The sequence below is a fragment of the Giraffa tippelskirchi genome, chromosome 3 (assembly GCF_054371585.1).
Source record: "Giraffa tippelskirchi isolate mGirTip1 chromosome 3, T2T-mGirTip1v1.2.pri, whole genome shotgun sequence".
Taxonomy (NCBI): domain Eukaryota; kingdom Metazoa; phylum Chordata; class Mammalia; order Artiodactyla; family Giraffidae; genus Giraffa; species Giraffa tippelskirchi.
Window position 1 is genome coordinate 116,118,357 of NC_137277.1, and position 27,365 is coordinate 116,145,721.

General features: G+C 35.3%; 1 protein-coding gene across 1 annotated transcript in view; it reads left to right on the forward strand.

Moving 5' to 3' along the window:
• The window catches only part of LRP1B (LDL receptor related protein 1B), a 2,070,111-nt gene that overhangs the window by 597,305 nt on the left and 1,445,441 nt on the right, over positions 1-27,365 (forward strand). The window lies entirely within an intron of this gene.

The following is a 27,365-nucleotide window of genomic DNA, read 5'->3' on the forward strand; positions in this document are numbered from 1 at the left end:
CCTGATATGTTGATATGTGTTTGGGGAGCCCAAAAAGCTAATCTTTTTACATTCCAATGTGTACTCACTACTTTCCCCATTTTGATAAGCACCATTGAAATCTAGAGAGCAATTCTTTCTCTTTATCTGTGGAACTTCAGTGACTTTAGTATAAACCACAAATGTCTTATTTTCAAAATTCAGTGATGTTTGCTTGGCAGTGAGGTTTTGTGCTTTGTACAGTCTGTTTGTTGTGTTCAGGGTTGATGTTTAGAAAATCCTTAATAAGAGAAATGGCTTTTGTTTGCTCAAGCAGTGTACTCCTCTTGATGTTCCCATTTATTTTTATACAGTGTTTCAAATGTCTAAACATTAGTTGGCACCAACTAGGGACTAGAAAGCAGAGAGATTCTTAGTTGAAGGTATCTCAGGTTTATTCTGACATATTCGGGATATCATCATTCATAGACATCACATTTCCACAATGTTATCCACAACAAAATACTCTAAAATGTGCATAAGGATGAAAAATGCTTATTAAGTCACATTACATAGAGAATATGCATTTTCATGTTTCTTTGGTAAGAAGGTCGACAGTGCTTTACATATTGTGGTTTAGTTACATCCAAGAAGTTGCCTTTGTAATTCATCAATGACATAGTTTTAAGTATTCACCTAATGATGGAGAAATGGTCAAGTCTGTCCATAGTGTATTCATGTGAGTTTACCTTCAAAAACTGTTCACATGAATTTTTTGTAAACAATAGGTCTAAATTAGTGTTAGAAATATTAAATTTTTAGTCTTGCAGTTTTTAATTATTGAAGTTTTGGAAAGTAATTGAGGATTCCTAAGCAGAATATCTTGAACATTCTTGCACTAAGCGAAAGGAATTTGGTGACAAAGTACATTTCCTGTTTGTAAAGTGGAAACATTAAAGAGAAAGAAGCAAAATGAACAATAAAAGCTTATTAATTTTTCCCATGACACACTTAAGCAAACAACAGAACTTAGAAGAAGATGACTAAATTCAGTACCATTTCAAGTTCTAATTAATTTAATTACTTGTCCAATGAAGGCAAACCATTTAAGGTTCGTACAAAGGAGATTTACGAGGACCATGCGTGTGTTGTATGTGGAAACAAAAACATGAGATGAATAGTCTTGAGTTTACAACTGTTAAAACAACAAAAATGATTTTAGTTTAGTTTTATTTTTGGTAGGGAAAGAAGCACACATGGAGATTAAAACTTGGCAAGAGGTACACACCAAGTGAGAACACAGTTGATATGTAAAAGCTTCCCACAGCTTTATGCTAGTCTACTCTCTTACCCTCCACCACCCAGATGTTAATATATCCATTGATCACCATGTTAATGAAGCCTTAAGACTCATATGATTCGCAGCTCTGAACATACTATGGAATGTCTTTAGAAACTGTCCATCAACTTCTCTGGAATTTCTGCTTTATCTCAAGAAAATAGAGCCTGGAGATCCTCTGCTTATATATTGAAATATTTGGTGGCTCTCCTGGAGGGGAAGGAGTGAGCCAGTGTCCCTTTAGTTGATGATTTCATTTTACTATGGTTGTGAATGTGATAAATGCACCTGTCTCTAGAGAATGAAACTGCCAGCTTTGGAGAGTGCAAATGCGACTGTAACTGCCTCAATTTCAGTGAGTTATTATTCTCTGAATCTGGTCTGCTTGTACCGGGATAAGTTGGTACAGAGATTGTTTACAACTATATTTAAAAACAGGAAGAGTAAATAAAATGGCAATGGTGGAAGGGAAAAAACTGACCTATCTATAGACAGGTCCAAAATTGTTTTGTTTCTGGTTAATATTCAGAATACCAGTGATTAAAGAAAAATTATAGCCTCATAATTTAATAACCTACATTATTTCATGGCTACACCATAAAAATGTTCTCTTGGGACTGATCTGGGTTTTCTGGAAACTCACACCAACATGTGTTACAAATATCTTGCTTGCAAACTTAGTTCCCCAATATGTTGTCCTGGGAATTATGAAATTACATTTCAACACATTGGTTCATTTTACTTATGGCTACTTTCACATATACACAGAAACATTTGCCTAGGTTTCCTCTTGTCTCCAGGGTTTCTGTTTCAAAATGTTCTTTACTTACTGCTTCTTTAGAGAGAGTGTACTTTGTTCTTCCTGTTATAATCTAAAATTGCATCAGTCAATAGGGCATTGAAGTAAATGCATCTGAGTTCCAAAATAAAATATTTTAGTTATGGAATTTTTCATCTTTCTACCATAGCTTTTGAGTATATATTAATATAAATTGTAAACATTCTAATATTTCACTTATGAATTCAGTAACCCAGGTCTTTGGGTACATATATGCATAGAGGTAATGGAATAAACAGTGACTTCTTATTTAGCCATTCTCCATACTATGAAAGATTTTCTTCTAAGCAGAGATGAAGGGCAATAACTGATTTCTTTAGAGTTTTTTCCATTCAGCTAAACATCATTTGAGTAGATGGTCAATTTCTCTCCTCTGGGTATGCTATTAGTACTAAAAAAAAATGAGTTTCTATACTCAATAGAATTGGCAGAAAATTCATTTATAATATTTGTATTCTGAGGAATATATTGTGAGATCCTGGAAATTGTTATGACTAAGACTGAGAAGTAAAAGCATTTTGCAGTTCCTTTCTGCCTTGGTTTTGCTACCTATAAAATGAATATAACAATAATGCAATGACTTATGGAGCTTTACTAAGAAGCTGCTAATGTGCTACCAGCAGAATATGGAAATCATGCTTTAGAAGCACTTAATTCTTTCAAGTTACAAAACTACAGTTTAATCTGCAGATGTAATAAATTAGTAAATGGTTTCTTTATGATTTGCAAGAGGTAATATACCTCAACATATCCTCTGTTTTCATAGGAAAACAATCATAAAATCTCATAGCTGAAAGGGACCAGAGGGAACCTACATAAATGTCTGTCAGGTGCTTAGATACCCTCAATGGCATCCAATCATGAGAAGTCCTCCTGGTATGGCAATCTTTCCTCCTCAGTGGAGCCTAATCAACTCGTAGAGTGTTCTAATTGTAGACATATTTTATACTTAAAAGATTCCACCTATTAAGTTATAAGGCATTTATTAGAAACTGACTATATTTAGGAACTGGGTTAAATGCAGAATAAAGATGCCACCTTTGACTTTGTGAAATACTCACTGTGCTAGTATAGGTCATACCTCTCATGGTGATAAGCCCCCTAGTCAGACATCAGAGGAAACAAGTCCTCATTCTTTCTTGAGTATTCCCGTTACAATTTGAATGATCTTCCTTGTTTCAAAGAATCGGGATAAACCTGAACATTTCTTTATTCATTCATCAAATCTAGGTTATGCTGCTACCTTTTAAGTTGAGAACAATCTACTAAAAAAAAAAAAAAAAATTCCCAGACTTTCAGTAGCCATCAATGATCAGTATCCCAGTCACAGGTAGTTCAAAAGGCACTTTAAATTTACCCTCCAATTAGTACATTTTGAATTGAATGTTTAATATAAAAAATGAGTGACTAGATTCTGTAGTATTAGAAAAAAAATTCCCAGTTATTTAACAAATGCTTAGCACTATTCAAAAACAAGTGAGTCTCTATTTATTTGGTTTCCAGCATCTCTACATGAGGGCTTCCCAAGTGGCCCTAGTGGTAAAGAATCCACCTGCCAATAAGAGACATAAGAAGTGCTGGTTTGATCCCTAGTTTGGGAAGATCTCCTGGAGTAGGAAATGACAACCCACTCCAGTATTCTTGCCTGGAGAATCCCATGGACAGAGGAGCCTTGTGGGCTACAGCCCATAGGGTTGCAAAGAATCAGACAGCAACTTAGCACACACGCATGCATCTCTGTATGAATAATAAATGTCTCCCAAACTTCATTCTTTCATATTTTACGATACTACTTTTTGCAATATATGCATACTACTGACATAATAAATTTCTAAGATTTTGATTATGTCAATTTATTTTAATATATGGAATAAAATAATATATATTACAGGTTTTAGTTACTAGTTATATTTTATGTTTTAAAATAATACATGAACATTAAATATTTTAAAATTTCTATTTTAGTTCATTTAACATATCACAGTGTGTAAAACACTGGGCTAGATGCTTTCTAATTCTTTTCCTACACAAGCGTTCGGAGACTCAGTGTCTTTCATTGTCTCTAGCCCTTTCCATTTAGGTACTATATAAATTTGCACGTTATATGTTAGGAAGTTGCATACATTTATGATAGCACCTATTTTTAAGCATTTTTCTATAACTGTAATTAAATACGCCTCTAAAAAAACCTGAAAATTTGCATTACTCTTACTGTAACTGCCCATAAAAATTCAATCATTTTACCTTATATTAGACCTTGAAAAAAAGTGCATGTATGTGTGGTACTCTATGGGGGTTATATTCTTAATAGTACCAGAACAAATAAACCTCAGTTTGCATTCAGAAAAATTACCTTTAAATGACTGAAGGTTAATGGGTATTTTGGTGTCAAATCGTTAGACTGAAACTTTTAAAATATATTTTTAAATACCATTTCGAAGGACATATTGAAAAATTGAATAAGAAAAATTGTGTTATTAATTTATATCACTTAGATTCTCAGATGTACTTTGATCTCACAAGCCTTTCAAAGTAGCTCTTGACTGAAAAATAAGAAAGCATGATAACATCAAATGAGAGGAAATAAATTTCAAACCACACTAGTTAATACTTTTTACTTTGGCATTATCTAACCAGCCAACTTAAAAAAGACTTTGAATTAATAGCACTAAAAAGAACAAACCTAACTTGTTCTTCTGTAGTATTATAATATTGCTTAAAATATAGTTCTGTTATGTAGTGTACAGGACATTTTGCATCATATAATAAAATTAGCTAAAATGTCAGCCATCCATTTAATCAGTCTCTCTGTCCTTAGACCCAAATAATCCTTACCTTGTATTTTAAGAATGTTTTGAGGTTTCAGGAAATAGTAACTTTTGTTTTTCAAGCATATTATCTATAATCAACACTTCATTTTCTCCACTAAAGTACCTTCCACTTCCTTTCTGAATATGCACTTTTATTTGTTGTTGTTCAGTCTCTCGGTTGTGTCCGACTCTTTGAAACCCTATGGACTGCAGCACGCCAGGCTTCCCTGTCCTTTACTATATCACTATTATTTTTCTAAGGCCACACAAAACTCACTTCAGTGAAGTCCACCCTCTCCCGACATAAGTTAGAAATAAGCCCCCCTTTTTGAGATACTGTAGTAATTTATCTCTCTCTCTTTTACAGCCTTTGCCATTTCCTAGTTTTTTTTTTTTCCCAGATTACCTAGAAGACTTCTGTTGCATCTTTTGCTAACATGAACTAATAGGGGACCAATGATGTTTGTCCAAATTTGTTCCTGGTATTTGTTGGTTGAGCAGTTTATCCCTCAATAGATGTCAAAAGCACTACCTGATTTACTTTTTTGTTTCCTAAAGTAGGCAGCACAGTGACTTGTGCTTTTGTGGTGGGTGCCAAATAAATATTTGTTGATTGACTGAATGACCAATTAAATAAACCAACATATGAAGGGAACATTTTCCTTAATACACATGTGTGTTTGTTCAGGTTTTCTTTTCACTTTATTCCATGTTATAGGTCATCTACAAAGACATGTATATGAGTTAATCAAAATCTTGTTGTGTTAGCAAAGTCTATACATTAGTTTTGTAATGTATAACCTAATGTCATTCCCTGATGGATATATTGTGAGTCTCTATTTTCTGATGGGTAATAGTCTTCCTAGTAAAGAGCTCTTAATTCCATTCAACCCGCTTATTACATTCATTAGATTATTCTATTCCTTTTGCTTTTACTTCTTGAGACAGGTAGAAATAGATACACCTTAAATTTCTTACAATGGTAACTAGCTTTTCTGTTTTAAATGATCATACACCCAGTGATTTTTTAAAATCTGTTTTGAAAACCATCTTTAACTCTCATGATAAAATGTATGCAAAATTATTGTGAAACTCTTAACTGCCATAAAATTATTATATTATTGGTAACCAATCCTTAATACTCCAAGTTTATCATGCACTTATATCAAAGTTTATATCTTTATTTAGTCACATCTTTGTTTCCACATATAATACAATGTTAGGTCCTAGACAATAGTATGTGCTAAATATTTGCCTTTGTATCTACAACATCTAGCATAGTGCTGGCTAGCTGTTGTGCTTTTAATAAATGGTTGTTGAATGTCTGGGTAGTGAATAAATACAGGGGGGCTTTTGAGGGGTAAATGATTCAACCAACAATACCAAGCATGAATTTGGATAAACATCATCAGTTCCCCTATAGTTTACTTTAGCAAAGTGAAACAGAAGATGAGAAACTGCCATAGAAATTCTCACCTCCTTCATTGCTTCCATTACAAATTCAGACCAATCTTATAATGATTTCCTAATGACCTTTCCAAAATTAACCCTCAAGAGATCTTAACCTTTAACAGTCCACAATAGTCTTTTTAGTTTAACAGATAAAAATAGCAGAGTCTGAAAGAGTTCATATTCAAGGTTTGCACATACCTAATATATTAACACAGCAGAATCTAGAAAGTCTCATAACATGAGAAAACAAGTGATGACTATCATGTCTTTTTATATTATCTGTCAAGTAAAATTGAACAGTAAGCAATGACTTCACTACAGAATATTTTTGCTTGTTCAAATATGAAAATTAATCCAGATTAGAGTTTGGATGCTTTAAGAAATTATTATAAAACCTAAAAATAATTAGAAACGTAAAAAACATAAAAACAGAAATATAACTAGATGTCTTGAAAATAGTTAAAAATAGCAAATATTTTTCATATTTATTTGTTTTCATTGTTTGAAAACAAAACACCTTAGCTCATGATGAAAGTATTTTTAAGCACATGATTTCTTCCCTAAGCATTTATACACACAAATATGGAAATTCCCTTTGTGTGGTATTGTCATAAAAATGGAAGCAGAAATTTATATCAGTTTATGAAGCTCTACAATGATAGAAACTTGGTCTTCTTATAAACTGCCTTTATTTAGACTTCTGATAATATTGAATACTTAAGGGATCAGAAATTTTTTTCAGTCAAATATGCCTTTTTTAATGTTTAATTTATAATAACAAACTAAATGGATTTATGATTGAATTATATTAAAATAATTTACTATTTTTCTTATTTGTGAAGTATTTCATGATCTGTTTACCTAAAAATGATAGATATTACTGGACAGGTTGATTGAAGTAAATAAGATAATCTTTTCTGAACTATAATTGTAAACAATACTATGACTTTAATGTTGAGCACATTTCTTTCAAAGTGTTTTTATATCTAGAAATTTAAAAAAATTTAGGTTTATCAATACCATTTTTGTACCTTCCATATATATGTATTAATATATGAAATTTGTTTTTCTTTTTCTGACTTACCTCACTTTGTATAACAGGCTCTAGTTTTATCCATCTCACTCTGACTCAAATGTGTTCCTTTTTATGGCTAAGGGATAGTCCATTGTATATAATGTCACAACTTCTTTATCCGTTCATTTGCCAGGGCAGGAATAGAGTCACAGACATAGAGAACAGACTTTGGACACAGCAGGGGAAGGAGAGGATGGGGTGAATTGAGAGAGTAGCATGGATAAATATACACTACCATATGTAAAATGGATAGCCAGTGGAAAGCTACTGTATGGACACAGAGAGCTTCAGCCCAGTGCTGTGTGATAACCTAGAGGGTTGGGGGATGGGAGGGAAGTTCAGGAAGGAGAGGACATATGTGTACTTGCAACTGATTCATGTTATTGTATGACAGAAGTCAGCACAATATTGTAAAGCAATTATTCTCCAATTAAAAAAAAAACAAATATTTGAGATATATGAGAGGAGGGTTTGATATTTCTGTTTCTCCTAGATGGGTAAATTAAATTAGTGAGAGATTGGGGATTTATATTTGTAAGACAATCACTTTTTAATGTGAGGCTGGTCACTTTTTAAGCTGCTCATACTTGATGGTTACACGTCAGTCAGTTCAGTTGCTCAGTCATGTCAAACTCTTTGCGACCCTATGAACCACAGCACGCCAGGCTTCTCTGTCTATCACCAACTCCCGGAGTCTACCCAAAACCATGTCCTTTGAGTCGATGATGCCATCCAAACATCTCATCCTCTGTTGTCCCCTTCTCTTCCTGCCCTCAATCTTTCCCAGCATCAGGGTCTTTTCAAATGAGTCAGCTCTTTGCATGAGGTAGTTACACATAATTCAACAAATATTGATAAAGAATAGTGTATATAGTTGCATGCCAGTTAAACTGGTAGCAAATATACAGTTTGCCATTGTTCATTGTTCCAGGTTTAAATAATACAATTCTTGATTAATTTTTAAATGTTCTAGGAATACTCATATTGATGTGTGCAATGACAAAATTTCTGCTTTATGTTCTTGCTATGTCTAATTTTATTATGCAAAAGTTAATTGTTTTAAAATTATTAAAAAATATTCCTCTTTGATTTATTATGTGCATATATGGGCAAATCTCTAATTTTCGAATCTGCCCGTTTTTTCTGTAGTTTCCCTAGAATTTAGCAAGATACTGGTGGGTTCACTTTGTTAGTTTGTTTTCTATTGAAATGTGTCTCAGTGGGTTGTCAACACTAGCTTGAAAGTATTTCAGTACCCTTTTCTGCTTAGCATATTATTAGTGTAAATGACGCTAGTAGCCAGAAAGATCTAAATTTGAATCCCTATAAGACCTTAGACAAGTTATAACCGCTTTCAGTTCAGTTCAGTTGCTCAGTCCTGTCCAGCTCTTTGCGACCCCATGAACTGCAGCACACCAGGCCTCCCTGTCCATCACCAACTCCCAGAGTTTACCCAAGCTCATGTCCATTGAGTCGGTGATGCCATCCAACCATCTCATCCTCTGTCGTCCCCTTCTCCTCCTGCCCTCAATCTTTCCCAGCATCAGGGTCTTTAGAAATAACTCACAACTTCAAGAAGTGGTGTTAAGAATTAGATAAAACAAAATATAAAGTGCCAGACAGAGTGCAAAAAGCTGGGGCTTATTAAAGTTAGTTATATTTTCAATTACTGTTGGTCTTAATGAACTGGTATTTCTCAAAGCAGAGCAGGAAAAAAATGAGAGGAAAGTCAACAGTGAATTAAGATTTCATTTACTGATTAAGTGTGATAAACAGTGTACCTATTAATTTATCATTATGTAACTTTCTAATATCTTGGGTTCTGTTTGTTTATCCTTGGACTGTTATATTTTGCCAATATATACACACATATGCATAAAACATAAAATAGTACAAGAGTGTGAAGAAGTGAGGAAAGCCATTAACTTTATTACTAAAAGTTTAGGGTAAAAGAACTATATAGGTAGAAATATGAATAAGATAGGATGTTCATCCCAATAAAATGATAATAAAATCTTTATTGCATCCCACATCATTACTTGCTGTATTTTGCTTATATTGGATATAAAGAAAAAAAGTTATTGCTGATTCTTTCTCTGTAACACTTAAAGCCATGATTAATTGCCTCTTTACCTCTTTCCACTTATAATGGCATGTTCCTTAGGCTTCAGATGAAAGGACAGAGAAGAAAAATGTAATGGAAAAATGTGTCCTAATTTCACTTGAATTGTGTACCCTGGGGTGGGGTAAATAAGCCAAGCCCTATAGAATACACTGTAGATATAAGCAGCCCAGAGATATTAATACTAACCAGAAATATAAGAAATGTCCTCATTCATTCTTGCTATGCTATTGCTTGATCTCACAGCATCCAACATTACATGCACTCTGCCTAAAACTTACAACCTCAATGAATTCTTAATTTATTAGTACACTATAAATAATTATTTAGGTGTTTAACATTACAGACCTAGGCAATAGAGTCAAGTGTAGCAGCTTCAGGCTGATAAGCTTTGCTCAGTACAAAACCTCTTTCAGACTGTCTGATCACTACTTTATTGCATGTAAATGACTTGTTAATTTAAAGTCTTTGTTCATCCTATTTTTTCATATTTTTATCAATCATTAATACAGTTACATATATAATAAATATTATTACATCTTCATTGACATTTTTATAAACTAAAAACACATGTATAATTATTAGTGTAAGTGCTATTCTTTCTTATTAACAAAATGGATTCATTTTCTTTTTACCTGTTGCTATAGTGTAAATTATTAGAGGGTATTACTCATTGCTCTCTGCTTGATTAAACTTATAGGAATATCATCTGAAACTGTCTTTCTCTTCTAATTATATCTTCTCTCATGTCCTTTTCCTGACACACAGCATTAGCAGCTCCTATTTGTGATGTCCCATCTTTCTTTCAAGTACATTGGGCATATGCCTTTGATACATGCCAAAACCACCAGGATTATGAGAGGAGAATTAACATGAATAAAATGATGCTTAAGAGGCTTACAGGGTGCACCAGAGAAGCCACATCACCTTGATTCAAACCCCAACAACTTCTACTTAGTTTATGCCCCAGTTGAACTCTTAACCCCTCACTTATTCTGAAGTAACGGCCTCTTTTCTTATTCCTTTGGAATCGAGACTTTCTTAAATAAAATCCTTCAATGTACTTACCCTCCAATGAATATTTGCTCTGTATCTTGATTCATTCTTTATTTTTGCCTTCTCAGTCAAAGAGAGATATTGATTTCATTTTCCAAATTTCCCCTTAACCCATATTCTCCACCCTGACCTTTTCCATTATCACCTTAGGAAACATTCTATATTGTCACCTTGTTTACCATTTTCAGTTTTGATTATCTACTAGATCCTCCTCCAGAAACTATTAACCTACTGAAGACTTACATGTATCAAAGAAAATCTTCACTCAGTCGTTTTCTAGGTGTATAACTTCTTTTTTTCTCCCTGAATTTGATAATGGCAGCATACATTCCCAAGTTTATTTTATTCATCATCACTCTACTACATACATTTAACTTGTAAAATTTAGGTTCTTCCTGAGTTATTCTATAGAAACTACAAAGATTATTAGCTTCTCTCATACTTCTTTGTCCTTGAGTCTCCCCTTTGGTAATTTATTCATCTCCACTCCCAAGTCCATGTTGCTAATTCTTATTGCAAAAGCCCAAGTGCTTATTTCTTCCTTCAAATCAAAATCAACATTTCTAACTGAATGATGAACATTTCCATACAGATGTCTAGGACCTTAATTTAACCACAACTCATTTAGAAAGTAATGCTTATCAAAACTTGGAACTACTCTGCCGTTTCTATTATATTATAGGCATTGGCTTTATTAAACAGTTCTAGCAATGGCACCCCACTCCAGTACTCTTGCCTGGGAAACCCCATGGACAGAGGAGCCTGGTAGGCTGCAGCCCATGGGGTCGCGGAGAGTCGGACACGACTGAGCGACTTCACTTTCACTTTTCACTGTCATGCACTGGAGGAGGAAATGGCAACCCACTCCAGTATTCTTGCCTGGAGAATCCCAGGGACGGGGGAGCCTGGAGGGCTGCCGTCTATGGGGTCGCACAGAGTCGGACACGACTGACGCGACTAAGCAGCAGCAGCAGCAATCATCTAATATCCAGGCTTACTTAAAACCTGCTTTAACTTCCCTCCATGTCATATATCCAATTATGTCCAGCCAAAATTTCTAAGTCCTTCCCATTCCTTCTTCAATCCAATTTCCTTTTCTACTACCACTATCGTCATCTCATATGATGGTGTTGTCATAGCTTCCTAATTAGTCTTATTGTTTATATTGATTATTTCTCTAATGTTTTCAGACGGTTTTAGGAAAAATATCCCATAATTCTAATGGTGGAATTTCCTTACTTAGCAATGTGCAGTATACATTTCCCAGAATTCCTAGTTGTCTACAGAATGGACCCTAATCTCCTTGCCTTGAATTTAAGGTACTAGAATCTTTGAAATTCACTCCCCTTGTGGCCTAAATATTTAGCACTTACCTACCCTAGTCTAGAACTTGAAAAAAGGGGTGATCAGATTCCCTTATGGAAGGACCCCAGTATACTACCCAAAATGGATACTGTTGATCTTTGTTTCAGTCTTCTCCAATAGGACCTATGGCTTTTTATCAGAATAACTATGCTATTTGGAAAAGGAAATAATCAGAACACTCCTGTACTACTAGACACTGACTCTAAACTGACAATTCAGGAGACCCAAAATGTCACTGTGGCCCTTCAGTCAGAAAAGAACCTTAAGGAGATTAGGTGATCGATGGAGTTTTAGTTCAGATTTGCCTCACAGTGGGTCCCATGGGTCCCCAAGCCTGCCTTGTGGTTATGTCCCCAATTTCAGAGTGCATAATTGCAATGGTTATACTCAGCAAGTGGCAGAATCTCTCAAACTTTATTTTGAACACTCATTATTTATTGACTTCGAGCCAGTGGTTACACAGTTTCTTCTACCTGGAATGCCCTTGTGGATGTCCATAAACATCCAGTCCACATTTTAAGGTCCGTCTTGCCTTGCCCATTATATGCAGTTATGTTGAGATTATCAGACAGAGTATCTGGGTATGCAAAAGCAGGTATCAAGTTTAGTGATGAGTCTGCCAAAGAACCATAAACATACAGCTGAAAGAAGGTCAGTCACAGGGAATAACAGAGGTAGTTAGAGCCATACTGAGGGAGTGAGAAAACATAGTCCATTAGTCCCCTTGAGTTTACTTGTAAAAGTGCACAAGTATTAAAGATGGAAAAGAAACTCATGTTTGTATCAGCTACAAAACCTCTCTCCATATCACTTGATTATTATGTAGGTTGGTTTCTTCATTTTTTTTTAATTAGAGTGTAATTACTTACAGTGTTGTGTTACTTTCTGCTGTACAATTATGTGAATCAGCTATATGTATACATACATCATCTCCCTCTTGGACCTCCCTCCTACCTCCACCTCATCTCACCCATCTAGGTCATCACAGAGCACCAAGTTGAGCTCCCTCTGCTGTATAGCAGGTTCCCACTAGTTAACTGTTTTACACATGGTTTCTTAAAAGAGAGATACCTCTCAGCCTCTCACATTGTTCATTATTCACTTTGTTCACAAACCCTCCCCTGAAACTTCTTGGTCAGTTTCCTAACCTCCAAAATATGACATGCCCCCTCTTTTATATGACTGACAGTGAATTTGACCCAGTGTGAAAAATATTTCTGTAACATATCTCTTTAATTAAATTATAGGTTCCTGGAGATTGAAAGCTTTGTTTTATTTATTTTTGTATCCCCATCTCCACTCTATATAATCCTGTTGCAAAGTAGACAAGCATGAATAAACATTTATAGGTAAACTATGAACAGCTAAAGTTGAAATTTACAGTGGGTAGATTTTCAAGAATGCCCTTACTCTTTTTGCCTAAATACCTAGACAAGAATGATGCATGTGGTGTATATTAGAAGGGAATCGTTATATTGTAGAATGTAGTTATTATCAATTCAGTTACAGATTAGAAGGAGAAAGCAAGATTTGTGAAAGGTGAGGAAAATTGGCAATCTGTGATTTCAGCTTCAGACTAAGCTATGAAATGTTCAAAAAAATATTTTTATATTTTTACTGAAAGAGTTTAGTGTACATGTATTCTGGGGAGTAAAAATGGCCAGATTATTACCAAAAAAAAAAGAAAGAAAAGTGAAATTGATCATGCAGAGAAAGGCTAATAAACAGAATATTCACAGAGAAACTTGTTTAAATTATCAAGATTCACATCTTCGCTATCTTCCTACCCTGAGGCATAAGTTGTCCTAGTTTGTTATATAAACTTTTAATTTTGAACACAGATAAATCAACATATTGAGATAAAATTGGCCCAGATCTATCTCTATAAATGCTAATTTTTTTTTTGAAAAAATGTTTGGGATATATGGAAGTTGGTACCAGTTCTGATAAACATAATTTTAATGTTAGTAGATATTGTATCATATGGAATTCCATTTCAGGAACATAGTGACACATAGGATATCTAAATCTATGCCATAACAAATAATGTTATGGATATCATCCAGTAAGAATTGTATTTAATAATTATTGTCTGGTTTATGGTGTTAGGAATATTTAGAAGTAAAACAACATTTCTTCATTTCAAAAAACTTGCAAGTATTGACCCAAGTTCTACCCTACTTTTGGGCTTACGTTGTGGCTCAGCTGGTAAAGAATCCGCCTGCAATGCGGGAGGCCTGGGTTTGATCCCTGGGTTGGGAAGATCCCCTGGAGAAGAGAAAGGCTACCCACTCCAGTATTCTGGCCTGGAGGATTCTGTGAACTGTCCATGGGGTCGCAAACAGTTGGACACAACTGAGCAGCTATTACTTGTACTTTCACTACCCTACTTTTAACCCAAAAAGTAGACCATTTAATTCAGTTTGATTAAGAGGTTTTAAAATGACAAATGCCTACCTTTTTCTGGAGTTCTTAGCTGAAGTAAGCTTATCCATAAGTGGGAAGAGAAAGAAATAGGAATCTGCATATTCCAAAAACACTATAATGAGTTCCTTATAACTCAGGAGTTAATGATTATAAGCACAGTGTAGCTTGTATTTCCTGATGCAATATCCTGACTCATAGTCACATATACTAATTATATCCACGTATACTGATTATGCTTGATAATTACTCAATCTCTGATCTTCAGCTAGTTGGTGTTTTCTATAAATTATCCTAACCAACATTTACTTTATTTTTAAAGAATGTATAGTTTCTGTAATGTCCACATCTTTTTTTTGGTTTTTTTTTTTGACTATACCATGCAGCCTATAAGATCTTAGTGCCCCAACCACGGATCAAATTGGACCACCAGGGAAGTCTGTTCACAGTTTATTAAATCATGTTCATGACATCATCTGGAAAAATATTTTTCCTTTACTCACGTCCCTTAAAGAATAATCCATCATCAGTGTGCTAAAACATAAATAGACTTTCATTTAGATTTAGGCCTAAATTCTCTGTAATCCACTGATCAAGCTAGCTAAGTGAGCCCAAGGAAGGATCAGTTGAATTATTACATAAATTCCCTTTGGAAAAGTTGAGTAAAATGCAATGTCTACAGGATGTATATTCTGCATGAGTATTGTAGAAAACCCACAACCTAGTAAATTGGAAAAGCAATCTAGTGGCTTAGCTGTTTAAGTACTAATGCAGAGAAAAGATTGCTTTTAAAAAGCATCACACCCTCTTCCCAAGTGCACTTTTGTTTATTTCCTATTCAGGTTGCCTTGGAGAAAGGAGAATGAAGTTAATGTTCCTTTGACATAAGTGCACCATAATGTTGAATACATTAAATATCTTAAAGTAGATGGAATAGTTAGGTAGCTAATTTACTATATCATGAATGGCTAGGGATAATGCATCTTCTACTGTTTCTGTTAACCATCCTTTTACCTTTTTGCATGTCTCAGGTGTCAAAGAGTAAACACTAGAACTCAAGGCAGTTAAGAAGGCAGAATGGTTTAGCAGGGAGAACTTGGCCTGAGCCCAAATTTGCCAGTATGTTTCAAGGTTTTGACCTTGGAAAATCAATTTAAATCCCCTGAGCTCTGTTTTCTTACTTTTAAAAGAGGGAAACTAGACTAAAGTGTCTTGTTTCCACCTTGATCTTTTTATGTTTTGATAATGTGCTAACTCATCAACAAGGCAGTCATTGATAATTGCATTTTTCAGATGAAGTTATTGTTAAATTCTTAGAAAACAGCCCAAACAATTGTGCCTTAAGTTCCATTTACTTTATTATCCTCAAGGTCACTAAAAGTTACCATTAATGATGCACCTACAGTGTTCAGTGCATTGTACTGGCAGTGATAATGTTACTTCCCATTAGGAACAAATTTACATTATGATACCAAGGCAGTCCATCATAACATCACAATGGGTATCTACCATACAAATTAATGCTGATTTCTGACCACAAGAAAACATTTTAAAAATAATGATATGACTAATTGGATAAGGTAATATTTCTGCTATTGGTATCTGGTAGCAAGAAGAGGCACAATATAACCTGATATATAATGACATCTCATATTATCAGCTTCATTTTCATTTGGCTTGAATATGTTCTTTCACTTCTGATAATGGGCACTTGGTTGGTATTCTTACTTACCAACAAGCGAACCAAGAAAAATGTTGTCAGATGCACTGCTGATGGAAATCAATGATAGCCTTTTGATAGAACTAATATTTGTATCTGAGAGTATTTAACAACGTTTTACCAAAAAAAAAAAAATCATTCTTGAAAGAAGCAAAAATATTTAAGTGAAAATGCCATGATAGTGATGAAGAATAATTTTTTAAATCACCATTTAAAAGTAATAGACCAGACTTCGAATGTTAATTCTTAAATGATTTTCCTATATATTAATTATCAAAACAATTCAAAAATTTAGTTTAAAAATTAGTATTCCCTTTTCTCTCAAATTTTTTTAAGATCAATAATAGATCAGTTAAGTCACTCAGTTGTGTCTGACTCTTTGTGACCCCGTGGACTGCAGCACACCAGGCTTTTCTGTCCATCACCAACTTCCAGAGCTTGCTCAAACTCATGTCCATCGAGTTCGTGATGCCATCCAACCATCATATCCTCTGTCATCTCCTTCTCCTCCTCCCTTCAGTTTTTCCCAGCATCAGGGTCTCTTACAATGAGTCAGCTCTTCGCATCTGGTGGCCAAAGTAAGAATTTAGGGCTAAATTTAAGAGTAAGAATGTTGACAAAAAATATTCAGGTCTGTAGGCTTGGGACAAAATAAGTTAGCTCTGTTTGTCAGTTCTTGATATTTTATCCCCTATGGCCTTGACTTGGTTCATAGAGCTGTGTTAAAAATATAAAACTGAACAGCATATTGATTTTTGATATTCTGATCTTATGCTGAAGACAATTTGCTATTTGTCAGGCTGTTGACCTACTTAGGTCTTAAAGATATTGAGTAGAGATTGCCTGAATCCATTAATGCATGAACTTGATCAGATTGACCTTAGCTAAGTTCCTTCTTGCATTACTATTGTATCTGTGCTTCAATTTTGTATGTTGTAGCCATGATGTAATAGGACAAAGTGCCTTAAATTTAAATGTTTAAGGTTGATTTACACTACAAATGAATGTACTTATATAGGGCTCATGGAGACTTGGCTCATAAATAATTAGAAAATTTCTTGTTGAATAGGTAATAAGAATCCATCTTCTGTGAAAAAGAAATGAATGTGATTTAATTTTCTAGGGTGATAGTACTTCAGTTAGTAAGTATTTTGACACTTTGTGGCTGACCTGTTTTAGTTGCTGAGGGAGAAAAAAGTTATCTGCCTTATTTTCTTAACAAGTCCTATTGAATGGTGTGAAGAAGATGTCAACGGACCTTTTCAATAATAGCATCAACCCTAACATAGGTTTCTGAAGTAAATTACCACCTTAAGATGATGAATCTCCTACTAGTTCATATCTATTGAACCGTGGAGACCTAGGAGTTCACATCTATTGCTTCTCTTTAAAAGACTTGAAAGGCCAAGAACACAGTAGAAGATGGTTAGATTAGAAAAGAAAGTGCTGGAATTCCAATCAGCAATGGACTCAGGAAAGATAGCGTTTTGATGAGCAACAGTTACCTTTGCCAACATGTAAACCTCACATTTCCAGATTCCTGGTTACTTTAGGTTGCAGGCCATGCACAGAGAGCATCCTTTATAAAGCAGTTATATCCATTCCTAATCTCCTTCCAAAAAGAATAATTTTTAATTCTACTCTGATTTTTATCTCTATTTTGTCGTCTTGCTTATTAGAAAAAAGAGGAAACACACTTCAGTATTCTGGCCAAAAGCAACTACAGAGCCATATAGTGGCCATGGCTAATTAAGGGTCATGTTTCCTCACTGCCTACAGCCCAACTATCAAGTTTTGATTATGGGAGTTCTCTGTCTGTAGGTACCTGTCTGCATATTAATTCTGGTAAAAGCACAGCTTTTACAATGAAAAGGTCAAAAACTTTAAAAGTTCGAATACAGTAAAGTTTATTTCTCTCTTGTGCAACAGTCCAGAGCTAGAATGGCTGTCTTGAGAAGATAGGTTTATTAGGCAAGGTTACCCCAGGCTCCTTTTCTCCTGTACCTCATTTCCAAGGGTTTCTCGATCATGCATCTGCCTTCTAGCCCATGGGTAAATGAGGGAGAAAGTAAAGGACATGGCTGTTCTTTTAATGAACTGATGTGGAAGTTGTGTGCATCACATTTAGTCACATTTCATTCATGAGAATTTAGTTGTTGCCACATCTAGCTGCAAAGGAGACTGGGACATGTAGTACTTCTCTGGAAATAGTCATAAATACTTTATTAAAACAACAACAACAACAACAAAAATACTCTTGGATTTTTACCCCAAAGCTTTCCCAGTATGTTATTAAAGTGAGCTATGCAATACTGCAATGTTATTTGATGTATCATCTTTATAAAATGTGGACTGTTAGTCCAAAAATTTTTGTTCTGGGAACATACTTCTGCTTTTTTTCTGAGTGGAACCATGGCAGTGATTGCGGATTTATTTTTCTTTCTTATTTATTTTTGCCAGTTCAGGCATTTTGATGGAAACAGAATAAGACCCCTCTATTACATAGAAATCGAGTCTGCGAAACTTTCACCCAAATATCCCCCTTTTGTGTGTGTGCTCAGTCATGTTTGACTCTGCAACCCTGCCAGGCTCCTCTGTCCATGAGATTTTCCAGGCAAAAATACTTGAGCAGATTGCCATTTCCTCCTAGAGTGGATCTTTCCAAGCCTCAGGGATCAAACCTGCATCTCTTGCATTGGCAGGCGATTCTTTAACACTGAGCCACCTGGAAAGCCCATTCCCCTTTCACTGTGGGTATTTGCAATTTAAACTATTTATTTTTTGTTGTTGAATAATATCAGCAGAGAGTGGAATGTCTGAGAAATAAGCATATAAGCACTCTGGAAAAAGGAATAGAATAAAAGGGAATAGTATGACAAGAAGAAAATGGTGGGTGCAGAATAGTACTCCGCGTAAATGGTACACTTTTACCCATCTGTTAATGGAAAAAGTCTAAAGATGTACCCCCCTCCCTAGCAGAGTTTTCTTATTTTGCGAACATCTGATATTTTTCATCAACATGTACTGTCTTTGTCATTTTTTGAATCTCAGTAGTTTTCGAAAGATACAAGTAAGTAGCCTGGAAAACAGAGTCCAAATGGTTTCCTATACAATTTTTTCCCCCCTAACTGAGATGGCTGCATTTCTTTTTAACTGCTTAACTATTTGTCCCTCCTTCTTGTTTTGAAAATTTTGTCCCTCTTTTTTACTTATGGGTTTTCAGCACAGTGTTGTGGAAGTAAGAGATAGAGTAAAGAGGTATTGAGAGTCAATTAGAATAGTCTGTAGCCTAGAACTTCTGCTTGCTTACTTGATTGCTATGGGGCCTGGAACACATTATTTAACTTTGTAGACTTAGGTTCCACCTCAATGAAATGGAGATACCATTGAGTGCTTACTTGTGCTCATAGAATATTTACAACACCCTTGGAAAGAAATGAACCTTTCAAAGTAAAGAACAGAACTGAAAATTGAACCCATTTTTGTCTGATTCCAAATCTCATCTACTTAACCAATATCAGCCTCTGAAGGTTTATTGGAAATTTTGTGTTTGTTTTTGAAATATATAAGGGTGTATTCCCATTTAATTGTAGGAGTTTCTAGTAAATTTTTGCCACAGCTGTTAATAAATACAACCAATAAAATCATTAACATAATGACTGGGTTTTTGTGAAGTTGTAACAGAGTCTCTATGAAGATTCATTCAGTGTCTTGAAATGGAGACTGTACCTCTTTGGGACAGATTATTTGTTTTTCAAACCACAACAATCAGAATATTTATATGACTAAATTTCACTAACGGTGAAGTACCTTGTTCTAAATTCTACCTGGAAAATGGTTGATTTCCCAGAAGATACTTGCCAAACTGGCATTATTATGAATTTGTTCTGGCTTCAAATTGAGTAGCTTCGCTCAAGGAACTAAGTGTTGGCGTTTTAATGCTTGTACATTCTTAGAAGTAAAGCTAATTATCTTCAATTTTACCTAATATAATCCTGGCAAGAGATGCATAAACCTATTTGTGGTGGTCCCAAGTGAGCCACAAGAATTAATATTAATGGATGACATGAAACCATTGAGATTATGCCAGCCCATTGGTCATCACTAATAATGATTATTATGATAAACATTAGTTTCGATAAAGATGTGGATTAGGCTATAAAAATCCAGAATGTGCAGTGGCCACAAACAAACAGAAAATGGAATGGCTTCACTTAACAAAAACCCTGCAGAAATAAGAAAATTAAGCACTAGTTTACTTACCCTTTAACTCACTTTAGTGTTCTGCTATAGAAAGTATTTTAGAAAGGGCCCATGACTGGAATGCTGAACCTCCTTTTCAAACACTGTTACAGTCTATATAAATACACAGCAAACATATAAAATGCAATGTTCTGCACCCAACAAGAACTTCATAAATGTTGCTTACTATAAAGAAGTATAGGAGATTTTTAATAAGGGATTTTAACAGTTATTCAAAATTTTATAAAACATGAAGGCAATATTTCAAAATACACACTTAATACAGATAATGGCAAATTTATCCCTTTTGATTTCAGGATTTCTTGCAAGAGGACATTCTAAAAATCCTTCTCTTTTATGAAGAATCTAACCAAATATCTGGTATTTTCATATTCACTTCTTGAATGCCTAGGAGATTTATTAGATGCCAAGGGTGTGATTGCTTCTCTCCTTTGGCCTGGACTAATTGTCTTGCATATTCAGGCCCAGGGACAGAGCCTCAGAAACAATGCTTCCCACATAGTAAGTGCTCAATAAGTATCTGCTTCAATTTTTATTTACTTACTTTTACACGTAGTGATGGCTGAATTTTTTGACAATACTTGGTTTAAATGTCACCACTACTTGGAACATTTTTTCACCTCCTATTATTGACCCGATCTCTACAGTTTCTATGCACCTCCCCATCAGCTCCTTATTTGTACTTAAAAAAGAAAAAATAATGTTTGTTTGTTTACATGCATTTCCTATAATAAACTGTAAGTTTTCTTGGGGTGTGCATCTGTATGTATAGGTATCTTTTCATCAGGCATTCTGTCTATTCTGTCGCTTTAATACAGCACGTGAAAACTGATATTAAATGGGCATATTCTCCTTTGGGACTTTGTGTCTTGATTCTGGGACAATCACTACCAACAGATGGTGCTGTTAGTTTGTCAAGTTCTCAAGAATAATTCTCTCATAGCAGTGTTACTCAGACTAAAGTATTCATTGGAATAACCTGAGGGATTTGATAAAAACAAAGATTCCTAGATCCTGCCTCCTAAAGGTTCTGATTCAGTAGTTTTGGATAGGTCTAAGAATCTGCATTTCTAACAAGCATGGAGATGCTTCAGGTGATATAGTTCTGTGGACCATATTGTGTTACCACTCCATTAGACTTTACTGGTTGAAAAGTAAAAGGATATTCTTTCAGTACAGTTCTTTTTTTTTAACTAAAATAAATCTAATTAGGTGTTTGTAAGGCTGTTTATCTGTTTGGTGCTTGGAGAGATTATAGGCTATAGGAAAATATTATCTTTTAGAGAAATTGAAAATACATAATTAATGCATTTTGAAATATCCTTGTAGTGTTCTTGATATTATCTACACAATTTGTGTTAAACTAAGTATACCTGTCTTTTCATAAATAAGTGGTATAACAATAAAATCTTACTTCGCAATCCTCCATTCCATTTTTCAAGAAAACCACTGTTAAATTTCTTAGTCTTTCCAGGTATAGTCTATGCATTACAAATATATTACAGATGCATTTCTTTATGCAATCAGGATGGGCAATTTTATTATCACACTAAGCATATCTTAGATAAATTTCAGTATCAGTATTTGAAACTCTTGTGCATAAGTTAATTTTAATCAGTTTTGCTCATGAGTTCTATTATATAATGACTTAAACACACTGCTAAACAGCACTGCTAAACGTAAGACATAACTGCGTACTGGAGAAAGGCATATAGTAAGAGAAATGTCATTTGGTTTGAGTTCCAGTGAGAGAGATGATTCCTCTTTCTCTCCTTCCTCCTCTTACTCTCTTTCCTTTTCTCCTTAAGGTATAAACATGCTGTGTGCCTACTCTATGCCAGCCAGTATATTAGACATTGTGAATACAAAGAAATGAGGATCCTTCCTTGAAGTAGATCTATAAACTGGAGTAGAGATAGACATAAATAATTATGATGTATAATATGTTTTTGTTGTTATTCACTCACCCAGTTGTGTCCAATTCTTTGTGATCCCATGGACTGCAGCACACCATACCTCCCTGTCCCTCACCATCTCCCCAAATTTGCCGAAGTTCATGTCCGTTGCACCAGTGATGCCATCCAGCCATCTCATCCTCCGATGCCCTCTTCTCCTTCTACTCTCAATCTTTCCCAGCATCAGGGACTTTTCCAGTGAGTCAGCTGTTTGCATGAGATGACCAAAGTCCTGGAGCTTCATGTATAATATAGCCAGATCCAAGATATTTTAGAATGGTTAGCTCAGCTTCAGAGGTAATGAAAGTCTACCCAAAAGAGAAATTACTTGGGATTGCACTCAGAGGTCAAGCATGAAGGCCAATAGTGTTCTTCATGGAAACCCAGACATGACATTAATAGACTCCCCTCTGAGTGTTGTGTATTTATGTTGGACCTTAAAGTTGTTGTTGTTGTTCAGTTGCTCAGTCATGTCTAACTCTTTGTGACCCTGTGAACTGCAGCTCAACAGGCTTCCCTGTCCTTCTCTATCTCCTGGAGTTTGTTCAAACTCATGTCCCTCAAGTCAGTGATACCATCCAACCATCTCATCCTTTGCTGTCCTCTTCTCCTCCTGCCCTCAATCTTTCCCAGCATAAAGGTCTTTTCCAGTGAGTTGACTCTTCATATCTGGTGGCCAAAGTATTGGAGCTTCAACTTCAGCATCAGTCTTTCGAATGATTATTCAGAGTTGAATTCCTTTAGGATTGATTGGTTTGATCTCCTTGTTGTCCAGGGGACTTTCGAGTCTTCTCCAGTACCACAGTTTGAAAGCATCAGTTTGGCACTTAGCCTTCTTTATGGTCCAGCTCTCACATCTGTACATGACTATTAGAAAAACTACGGTTTGACTAGATGGACCTTTTTTGGCAAGTGATGGTTCTGCTTTTTAATACTTGGTCTAGGTTGTCATAGCTTTTCTACCAGACCTTAAAGAGTGAGTGGAATTCAAAAAGATTAAGAAGGTTTAGGGTAATTACAAGGAGAAAAAAAATTAATAAATAATGGAGGAAAAGATATTACCTTCATGATAAGTAGTTCTGTGATTCCAGAGTTTATTTTAGGAAGGGGAAAGACCAGAAACCTGGACAGAGGCTGAGTTATACAGAAAGAAAATTATTGCAATGAGAAGTTTGGGTTTTATCCTCAGGAAGCACTAGCCATTTTAAGCAGGGAAGTGATATGATCTTTTCTAGGTGGTTTTATTGTTGCTGTTTTGTTTTTAAGAGTTATTTCTTCCATCTTTGTAGAAAATAGACTGGAATTGGAAGCACTTAAAAGAATAAAGATAGGTTTGGTAGATAAATGTTCCAATAATGGAAGTAAAAGTTTGAGAGAACATGAACTAGACTACAAGTCCTACAAATGTGTGGGTGGTGTCTGTCTTATTTCCCTGTCAGTATCAAGTACCTAGTGTAGTATCACCTAATATCAATTGACTAAAATGATAGTGAGTTGCTAGTTGAGTTTTGAAAGACAAGAATAGAAAATTTGGTAGTAGGAGAAGTCTTCAAAGGGAAGAGAATGAATTTGCTGTTGTCCTTGTTAACTCTGGTGTAGCTATGGGCCATCTAACTAGAAGTGTTCTTAGAATGGGTTATTTCTCTTTTAGTAGCAAGCTTGTAGGTTTCACAGTTTCTCCTCTCTTTTAAACTGCCTTCTTCTATGGAATAAATAGAATGTCCTATGTCCTCTGTATGATTTCTCACCAATGTGGCTCAGTTTGAATGTCACTCTTACCATTAATTACTTCTTTATTCAGCCAGGGAGACATAGCTCAATTCAAAATAATGGTGTTCACTCATACTCATTGTATATCTGAAGTTCTCTGTGGAACATTGTTTCTCCTGTGTGAAACTTAGTTTCACATCTAGAGATTTGCTCATCAAGGATAGTATCATTTTCCTTTCAGAAACATGGCTTTTGAAACCTTAGCTAGTTTCTCAAAGTAAATTGTTTTAAAACATAGCACTTTTGAGCTCACTTAATAACCTACCAAAATGAACATGGCAGGCTAATTTTAAAATAGCAACATGAATGTTTCTTCAACCATACTGTCCTATAATCTGAATTTTTACTTGTTGACTGAGAGAATGCTTGAGATAATTTGTCCAATAGGCACGTATGGTTGAGTTTTTGTATACTTAGAACTAATGAAGATAGCCTGGAGACATTATTTTTAATACCCTTTGTCTACTATGCATCTTACCCTTGGTACTCATATATTAGTATTTAATTTCCCATATAGCCCAGATACCCTCAAGATTATATTACCATATCTCTGCTCAGTAACATGGACAATTATGCAGCAGCACTGAACTCCTTAAAACTCAAATAGATTTTAGAAAACTCCCTCTTCTTCATGCCTCATTTTGCCTCAGCTTGTACATTATCAGTTACAGGCAGCACTCTAAATGAAAAGGGAGGTAGTCACTTTCTTTGGGAATTACTCCACATTGAGCTAATAGTGATGATTCTGTAAAGTGAAATTCCTAGTGTTAGACTGGCTTTAGACAGGGTAAGCCTGGCACTTCCCAGGGGAATCATCACCTCGTCTCCCACTCCTGTGACCTTTCGCCATTCCTCTTTGTACACTATGTTGTTGTTATTGTTTAGTCGCTAAGTTGTATCCTACTCTTTTGCAATTTCATGGACTGACTGTAGCTCACCAGGCTCTTCTGTCCATGGGGTTTCCCAGGCAAGAATACTTGAGTGAGTTGCCCTTTCCTCTTCCAGGGGATCTTCCCAACCCAGGGATCGAACCAGTGTGTCCTACACTGGCAGATTCTTTACCACTGAGCCACCAGGGAAGCCCATATTTACTTTAATCAGATCTTCTTTCAGTGTTTCTTATATGACACAGTTTCTGAATTCTTTCATCACCGGAGTAGTCTTATCTTCTTGAATATGTTATCATTCTTTTTGTGGTACCATGGAAAAAGGGACTTTCTCCTCTTTTCCAAATACTGTCTCCTCTCCAGCACCCCAACAGATTTTTTTCAGTTAGTTAAATAAACCTGAGGAATCCCAGGACACTTTCTCTTCATAATCCCACACAGATTTTGTTTTCAAGCCAGTTAATTGCATGTATTTTCTCAAGAAGAATATTTGTTAAATACAAAGGAAATTTCTAAACTGCTACAAGTAATAATGACTGTGTCCACTGTATCAATAGGTTGTACATCTATCATGGGGCATGTTAAGGCATGGACATATAGGCAGATATAAGATAATTTGGAGAAAATATTTGTGTAGCAGCTATTTAGTCCAAGTAGGTAACCTTTGATTTCTCCTCTGATTAAGCTATTCCTTCAAATTAAATTTTGAGTCTATAAAGTGTTTTAAACCCTTTATTAAGACTATCTTAGATTCATGGAAAATTATTCCATTTCAACACCCGCAATATGAGAGTGCATTATTGTGTCACTCAGAGATGCTGAGTCACTGGACCTTTGGGACCCCAAAAATGTCAGTGCTTAGGAATGAAGCAATTGTTATTTTTCACTAGAAATAATTCAAGACACCAGTATAGGTCTTCAGTATAATTTGGAGGAATTAAAAAAAAAATCTTTGTTCTCTATCCTAATTAGTTTCCTTGATAGCAAAGATACTGCATTTCTCAGAAAGACACAAATGATAGGAACATAGTTATCCTGATAATAAGTTTCTAATGAATTACTGATCTTCATAGTAAGAAAGAAAGACTTAGAATCTTGTATTAAATGTCACACTGTGATTAGACTCATAATAATTACAAAATACATTGAAAGCCTAGTTGGTGCCAATAGCCAGATTATGAATGAACTATTTGAGGATCAGAGACATCTTAATTTTAAGTACTTTTAAGTTATAAGTGCACAATCTAATCAAGAAACTGAGGATTATTTCTGTACGGTAAATTAGATCTGGGAGTTAATGGGTTGTTTATCATTTTTCATTAAAAAAGAGTATTAGGATATCAATGTATAGATTCCATAACCAGTATCTTCCCATGGTATTGTCATTTTTTACCAAAGTATTTTTAATAGGGTCAAGCTTCAAGTGTTAAAGTGATGTGCAGGTGTTGATTTAATCTAAATGCTCCTTTCCACAAATTTGAAAGTGCTGTAGTCCATTGTAAGTATGGCACAGTTAGGTTTTATTATTTTTTGAGGGGAAGTAACAGACCTTTCTGTTCTTAATTTTGCCAAAAATTTTTACTTACTAAGTTTATATTTTGGTGCTTGTTTGGCAATTTGTGATAAAATTTTTTAATTAAGTCAATATGATCATAAAATAATAAAACCTAACTACACCATACGTACAGAGAAGGCAATGGCACCCCACTCCAGTACTCTTGCCTGGAAAATCCCATGGATGGAGGAGCCTGGTGGACTGCAGTCCATGGGGTCTCTGGGAGTCGGAGACGACTGAGAGGCTTCACTTTCACTTTTCACTTTCATGCCCTGGAGAAGGACATGGCAACCCACTCCAGTACTCTTGCCTGGAGAATCCCAGGGACGGCGGAGCCTGGTGGGCTGCCGTTTATGGGGTCGCACAGAGTCAGACACGACTGAAGGGACTTAGCAGCAGCAGCAGCACACCATACTTATAATGGACTACAGCACTTCCCTTACTAAGGGAAGTAGGTTGTGCACTCTTACTTTCGTGGGATAAACAAGCCTATTTAAATTGGCTTTGATTGTTTCGAAGTATGAAAAGGCTTGGACAAAAAATTGGAAGACAGTCGGGAAAAAAGACAGGTGAGATGTTAATTTAACAAAGGAAAAAATTAAGTTAAGGAGGTGGAGAGGTTGAAGAAATAACCAAAAGATAATTATGTTGAAGGGCTCTCTTAGTGGCTCAGCAGTGAAGAATCCAGCTGCCAATGCAGGAGACACAGGTTCAATCCCTGGGTTGGGAAGATCCCCTGGAGAAAGCAATGGCAACATACTCCAATATTCTTGCCT